This window comes from Aptenodytes forsteri, unplaced genomic scaffold, assembly GCF_000699145.1.
Source record: "Aptenodytes forsteri isolate BGI_AS27 unplaced genomic scaffold, ASM69914v1 Scaffold53, whole genome shotgun sequence".
Classification (NCBI taxonomy): domain Eukaryota; kingdom Metazoa; phylum Chordata; class Aves; order Sphenisciformes; family Spheniscidae; genus Aptenodytes; species Aptenodytes forsteri.
The window spans coordinates 6,633,916-6,641,261 of record NW_008795909.1 but is presented as its reverse complement, the minus strand read 5'-3'; the positions used below and the strand labels follow the sequence as shown (position 1 = coordinate 6,641,261).

Below are 7,346 nucleotides of genomic sequence, written 5' to 3'. Positions count from 1 at the left end.
AGCTCCTCCTGTTTGCCGCCCATGCTGCGTGCATTGGTGTATATGCACTTGAGCTGGGCTATCGATTTCACCCCCGGCATTGGCACGCCACCCCTAGGCTCATTTCTAGTGAGCCTGGTTTTATCCCCTTCCCCCTTCGAACCTAGTGTAAAGCCCTCTCAATGAGCCCTGCCAATTCATGAGCAATGATCCTTTTCCCCCTGTGAGACAGCTGGACTCCATCTGCCGCCAGCAGGCCCGGTGCTGTGTAAACCTCCCCATGATCAAAAAAGCCAAAGTTCTTCCGATGGCATCTAGATCACATGCTGAGGGATTGGGCAGTATGCGTCAATAATGCACCTCCAACCCCTTCATGCCTGGGGAACTTCTGAAAAGAGGTATTAGGTTCTGCAGTCATATGGGCTTTTTACAAAAAAATCTGCTTTTTACATCTAAAAGGAAGAGAGAAGAGCATGGCAAGGAGATGCTGAAAAAATGTGATCAGTACTACAGAACAAATAAATCTTCCCAAAGATAGCCAGCGCATGGGATTTTTTTAAAGGAAAAAAGGATCAAAAATCTCTTCAGAAATTTCTGTGGCAGGAGGTTTTATGGTGGAACCTGTGAAAGGAAAGACTAAGCTACGCGCACACATACTCTGCCCTATGTAGAAGGTAAACATTCTCCATTCATTGCTAGTTTTTGGTATAAGTCTCTTCTTGTGTTTTTGGCAGCATGTTGTGGGGTTGTAGCGAGTTGGTTTTTACAGGAAGAAGATTCCTTTGAAAGTAAATTGTGTGAATACTCCCTCCTCCTCTTAAAATGAGCTGTAATTACAGCTAAATATTTTGTGAATGTGCTTAGGAAGCGTTTCATGTGCAGAGGAAAAAAGGACTTCAAACTCACAAATCTTTCCTTGGAACGTACATCCAAAATGAATCCTTATTCCCTTTGGGTAATCATAGTGCAAGTAGTCAGCTTTATTGTCTGGTGATAGCTGGGCTTTCTTGTGTATACAGAATTGTTAAGATATCCTTTGAGTCCTATGAATTTTCAATTTTTGATATAAACTAGAAATATAAGGCTCAATTTAATACTGAACAACAAATAGCTTTCTAAAGTAAAGTCCACGATCCTGCATCACCAGTGCTGGTCTCTGATATAACTCTTTGTATTCCACCTTGGAATTTGTTCAACCTAATACTGAAAAAAGTTCAAGGAGGTTCTTTGGCTTGCTCTCGGGCAGCTCCAGCACCCTCTTGCTATGGCATACAGGGTGAGGTACCACATTTTTACAGGGCAGCACTGGGGCAGGGTTTGATTGCAAGACTGAGCAGAGACTGAGAGGCTTCCTGAGCCAGAGATTGTATCTACTCCTTGTCTAGCCAGAGATTTTCTTGGCATCATTATGTTTAATAGACTTTGATAGATCTTTCTTCAACAAATTTCTAATTGCCTCTTGAACCCTTCTAGACTTCTGCTGTCCAAAGCATCCCATGGCAATGAATTCTACAATTTGTTCCACAAAAACGGACTTTCTTTTGCTTTTAACTCATGCCTAATAACTTCTTTTGGTGCCTCCTAGTCTTTGCATTACAAAGTACATCCCTGTTCACCTAAATGCCTCACACGATTCTGTCAGTCTCCCTCATATTCCCCCTTAATCATCTCTTCAAATCTGAAGAAGTCTAAACTATTTAATTTGTTTGTTTGAGGAAGCCATTCTAGACTTACGGTGACTTGTTCTCTCTGTACCTTTTTTCCTTCCTTTACCATATCCTTTTTGAGATGGGAAGGCCAAAACTGTGCACAGTATTTAATCAGTGGTTTTACTGCAGAGTTCTGCGGGAGCACAGTGGTGTTTTCTGTTTGGTTTTCTATTACTTTCCTCCTTCCTAACGTACTATTTGTTTTTAACAACTACTGAGCACTCAGCTGACACCTCCAGAAAATTATCAGCTGTGACCCCAAGGTCTCGTCACTGAATGGCAATAGCGAATTGGGAACCTGTCAGTATGTATGTATAGCTAAGGTTGTTTTTCCCAAGTACATTGCTTTGCATTTATCAACATTGAATTTCGTTTGCCATTTTATCACTCAGTCACTCAGTATTGTGAGATTGTTCTGCTTCCTTTCATAAATGGCTTTTGTTCTAATTATCCTGAATAATTTTGTATCATAAACACACTTTGTCTCTTCTGCAGTCCTTTTATGAATAGATTAGGTCCCCATAAGGTCCCACTGGTGAAATCCGAACACTGACAATTCCTGGGTGGTGAGTCCCACCTTTAAACTGTTGGTATACAAGGCAAGTTTTCCTTTTGCTCCAAGACAGATCAGTTTTTGAAGTAATGTTTTCTGAGAGGCATTTCACAAACATTTTGGAAATCCCAATATGCTATTCTCTTCCAGACTGTTCTTACCTGTGGACTCCTTCAGGGACCTCTCCTCAGCGTGTTAGAGGCATTCACTAGCTCTGCTATTTATTACAGCGTCTAGCAGTTTGCCCCACAGAGAAGTCAGATTGAGTGGGCTGTAGTGCCTGAAATCCCTTCTGGGTCTCATTTTAAAAACTGATGTCACATTTGTCATCTTCTGTTCTCCTGATAGCCTGACTATATAGGGCAAGTGCCCTCCAAATTCTTGTATCAAAAAGAGTGTGAAGTGCCACCTCCCACAGTAAAGCTTTTCACTCCCTCCCCCTGGCCGGTTACTGGAATAACACAGTAAGTTTTTTGAGTAGCTGTGTCCTTTTGCTCTAAGAAAGGAACACTAAGCCAAGAAATCACCCTCCATCCCCAAAGCTAACTGTGACTTTTTATAGTATAATACAGTATTTGGATTTGGATTTCTGAGATCAGACAATTTTATTTCCCTCCTCCCTAATTCTGGAGTGGGTTGGTCAGTGCTGCTGCGGGAGCGATTAGAGAGGGTGAATGCAATCTCCGCAGACCTCTCCTGCCTGTGGCCGTGTGAGTGTAATGATTCATTGCCAATTTGGAGTCTGAACAGGCTCGCTGAACTTGGAGGCAGGCTGTCTAGCTCCCTCATCACATAAATTGAAAATATCTTTATACTCCAGTGGCACCTTCTTCTAAATGTCCTGAAATGTAAGAAAATAACATAAATCTATATCTTCAGCAATGTGGCAGGGATTTGCTAACGTTATTCTCATGGTTGCTGCTGCTTGGGGCAGGGGTCACTAGCTCTTCTTAGCCGGTGACCTCAGAACGTTATTCTCTAGCGAAGGGCTGCATTGAAGACAGATAATGCTGCACTTCACACATTTCTTGAGACACTAAAAACACTGTGTAGTTATACTGGCATCCCTTACAGATTAGACACAGCTTACACCAGACACATGCTTATAACTGCATCTACACCAAGGAATTTGGCAGTAGAAAGATGCCATTTCAAAAGCATGCTGCTAGCAGACATTACTGCACTGGGAAATTTTTATAACCCTGGCCCAAAACTGCCATAATTAGAGGTATTCTCAGCCTGTGTGTTGCTGTACTGAAACCAAAGGGAAGCAGCACTGTGAAGCTGGAGGAGGAAGGATTGCTGCAGAAGATGGTCTTCCTGGAATTCTCGATTCTGATCTCACCGCTTGACCTACCCTAAGAAACTGGCATTGTGAATTAAGAGATGAAGTTGAAGAGAAGCAATAAAAGAAGTTCAGACACCTGGGCTTTCTGTTACTAACCACAGTACCGCAGCCATACCCAAAGTTTCTGCCTGGAAGCCCTGCTCGGAGGAGCCATAGCCCCACACGGGCAATGCAAGGTTTCAGTCAGGCTCTGACACCTCCCTGCCTAATGAAGGGCAGGATACCGCAAGCAAACGATCCTCCACCATGCTCTCCTCTCTCATTCATTTACATGAATTTTCAGCTATCTATTCATGATTCCTCCACTGTTATTCCTGTGTTGAGTCCTTTTGGTTTATTTTCCCCTTCTTTCTAGGCTGTCCCCAGCTCACCTCTCTCTTGAGTGCCGTCGGAGAGTTTATACTAGTGCGAAATTATCGCAAAAATCTACACTGTTCCTGTGGGATAACTTCAAATACTATCTGCTCTCTCTGTTGGTATGCCATCTTCATGTTTGCTGTGGTAAAACAAACAGCAAGAGCACTACCACAGAATTCTCTAATCCAGGATTAAAATAATAGGTCAAAAATTATTTTAGGGGTGGATGAACTAGCTGCTTTCATGCTGAAAAATACAACAATAATATCAAAACAGAGCTATGGATCTTCTCTAATTTAGTCCTTCAGATTAGGATCTTTTCTTTGTTCATGATTCCTCCTCATTGCTATTCATAGCCTTTCACAGTTCAGCCCTGCTAGGACATCAGACTGAAGTAATGGGAAACAACAGCACACTGCATAAGGCCAAATCAAGAGACCGAGTTCCTGCTCAGTCACTGTAGCTAAAATTCTTGCTCAGAACCTTATATTGCCAGCAAGACACTGGAGCGGTTTGATTTTACACTTAAATGGAAATTCTTTGAAGTTTAGAAGAAACTAATCTGTAACTTGTTTCAGAAAGGCAATGAAAATGGGTCGTTAAACCTGGGTGTATCAAATTCCAATTAGCATTAGCATGGACAATATAATTAAAAGGTAAATTAGCCATAATAGCATAGACTAGAACACTTTTTACAGTAACTAACGGTCAATTGAAACCATGTACTTTGGTTTCTTGGGTTGTCAATGATAAGTTGAAAGGACAGAATAAGAGCCTGTATCCATTCATCTTTGGACAGTAATGTGTTCTGCAAAGTTAAACATGAAGAGCAGCAGTGTGCTAGACAGCCGCCAGTGGAAGAGACTAAGCGGGATTAAGGAAAGCCAAAGAAAAGACTCTAGAGCTGAAAAGTTTGTGGATGAATTATGGATGTGGTGATATGGACACTATCTGTCCTACTCCAAGGTGCCAGAAGCAGTTTTGTGCTAATTGGAGAGTTTGTTTAGGCTGCAATGAGCAGCCTGGTATCAGACCTGACCTGGTGGCCTGCCTGCAAACTTAAGTTGTAATAATAATAATATAATCATGGTGATGTTTTAAATGCAAATGAAGGACTTGGTAGCCAGTAAGATTTAGAAATCGCAGGGTGTTCATTGCATAAGCAATAGAAAATGCTGGGAAAGTAAATACGTAATATACATAAATGTGGTAAAATGGCATAATTAGGATGGTGACTTTTTGGAACTTTCTCCAGGGTGATATTTATTAACACCGGGCTGTCCTCTTCTGCCAAAGGGTAAATAATACTCTGAACAGAGGCGTAGATAATGGGCTGCAACTGGTCTTGTCTTCTTGCAGCATTTTGTGCATTGATGAAAGACAACCACCTTGACTTTCATAACAAAGGAATGTTAACTTATGCCTTACTGTCTGGTGGGGTGAGCCTGTGGTTTAGTAATCTGCTACTAGAATTTGGAGAGATGAATGTAGGAGGGTAAGAGAGCACGAATAACCGCCCTCTGCTCTCAACCTGATCTGTCCATCCGGCACAGCCAAACACTGTCAATGCCCCACACAGAGCTGGAGGATGTCCTCAGGCCCTTCTCGTTGGACAACTTCAACGTTCCAAAGCGTTGGTTGTGTCCTGGATGGAGGGGGGGCGGAGCTGAAGACAAAATGGCCTTTTATTGTTCTACGTTGATTTTTAAAAGGACAAATACAGTTGAGGCACGTTGGCAAGGGGAAAGCTTTTCTTGAACAAAAGGCAGTCTCCTTTTTCTATGTTCTTGCAGTGTGCAGACATAGGAATCCACCGTTATAGCAGCTTTCCAGAGTATTAAAAATCATTTAGAATGTTATATGTTAAGAAAAGCCATTTTCAGATGATCAGCTCTCACAGCGTCAGACCTTCTTTTCCCTTGCTGTGTTTTTCACCATCTTAGCTTAATCTTCCTCTTCTATTAACTTTATATTGGCCAGCTGGGAACATGTACAGTTGAGAACACAGTCAGCATCAACATAAAAAGGTTAATTAAAATGATTAACCTCACCAACAATTCCCTTATGGAAAAAACCTATAGAATTTAACAGAAAGTGATACATTTACTATGTAGTATTTAAACTGTCAGAGAAAATTCCTTAGCAGGGAGGTAATTCCCTATTCAGTTCTGTAACTTTTTAGACTGTTCTCCACAGAACCTTACTGGATTCATCTGTATTAAATTCTGCAGCATTTGGCATAAATGTTTTAATGCTAATAACTTCTAAAAAGAATTTTGTAGTGATGCAGGGATGTAGAGTTTGACGTGAGGCTTTTCAGAAGCTGGGGGTTATTTTTTAGGAGTGACCTACAATGGTACAGCAGTGATGTTATATGATTTTTAAATGCAAAAAAAGGTAAAACGAAATTACGTTAAATCAACCTAACATGTAAGTAATGCTGCTTTTCCAGTTATGACTTAGGCTGAACTGATCCTGCCCATTGTGTAATCAGAAGTCCCTCGCTTACTGGAGCTGACAGGCAGAATTAAGGGAAGCACACACTTTAATGTGTTTTTTTATTTCTGTGATAGAAATGGAACTATGAAAATTCTATTAGGGCGAGCTGAGAGTTTTGCTTGATTCCTCTTTGTCTTTGCTCAGCTCATCTCCTTGAATGTAGTATGTTTCTCCCTATGGAGAAGGGGGGGCAGCGAGAGAAGCAATTGTTATTTGGGAGCGTCATGTGGATATAAAAGCTATAAAATGTTCAAGATTTTAGTATACTTTGCACTTTTAAAATGTAAATGCTGGGGAAGATATCAAAATTGCTATGCAAGTCCTTTGTGAAATGTCTGCATAATGCTGAACTCTGTTACATCTGCTGTTTGTATAGCATTTCTCTTGATAATTTTTCTCTGTCACTTAGCTCGCGATCTGTGTAGCAGCTATGAGCTCCTAATGACTTTCCCTCTTAGGCAGGTTCTATACTGTTATTTTTAAAGCCTGAAGTACAAAGTAATTTGGCACTTCCCCGTATATCCTTGGGGGAAATTGGTTCTGTTCGGCGCAATTTCTGGGTCTCGCAAAAGATTTGAATAAATACAGTTTCTTCCACAACTTTGTAAACTCCAAACATTGATATATTTTTCAAAAATATGTTTTTAAACTAAGAATATTTATGCTAGTGATAAAAAGGGATTCTTCTTTTCAGGAAGATTGTGGTTAAATAGGTACAAAAAAAATATATCTTGAAATAGAAATAGGTACAAAAAAAAATATATCTTGGAGGTGGTATCGCACATGAGTTTTAGTGATTCAATTTGAAAGACAGTCTCTGAAGTGTGTAACTCTCTAGGACAGTCTGGCCAAGGGGAATAGAGAAAAGACCCTCTGTTGCCCCACTTCAATAGCCCTGTAT

The 7,346-nt window shown here is 40.8% G+C and overlaps 1 protein-coding gene across 1 annotated transcript in view; it reads left to right on the top strand.

Moving 5' to 3' along the window:
* The window catches only part of PTPRG (protein tyrosine phosphatase, receptor type G), a gene marked incomplete at its 5' end in the record, with an annotated part of 334,807 nt that overhangs the window by 308,124 nt on the left and 19,337 nt on the right, over positions 1 to 7,346 (top strand). The gene's annotated exons all lie outside the window — the stretch shown is intronic.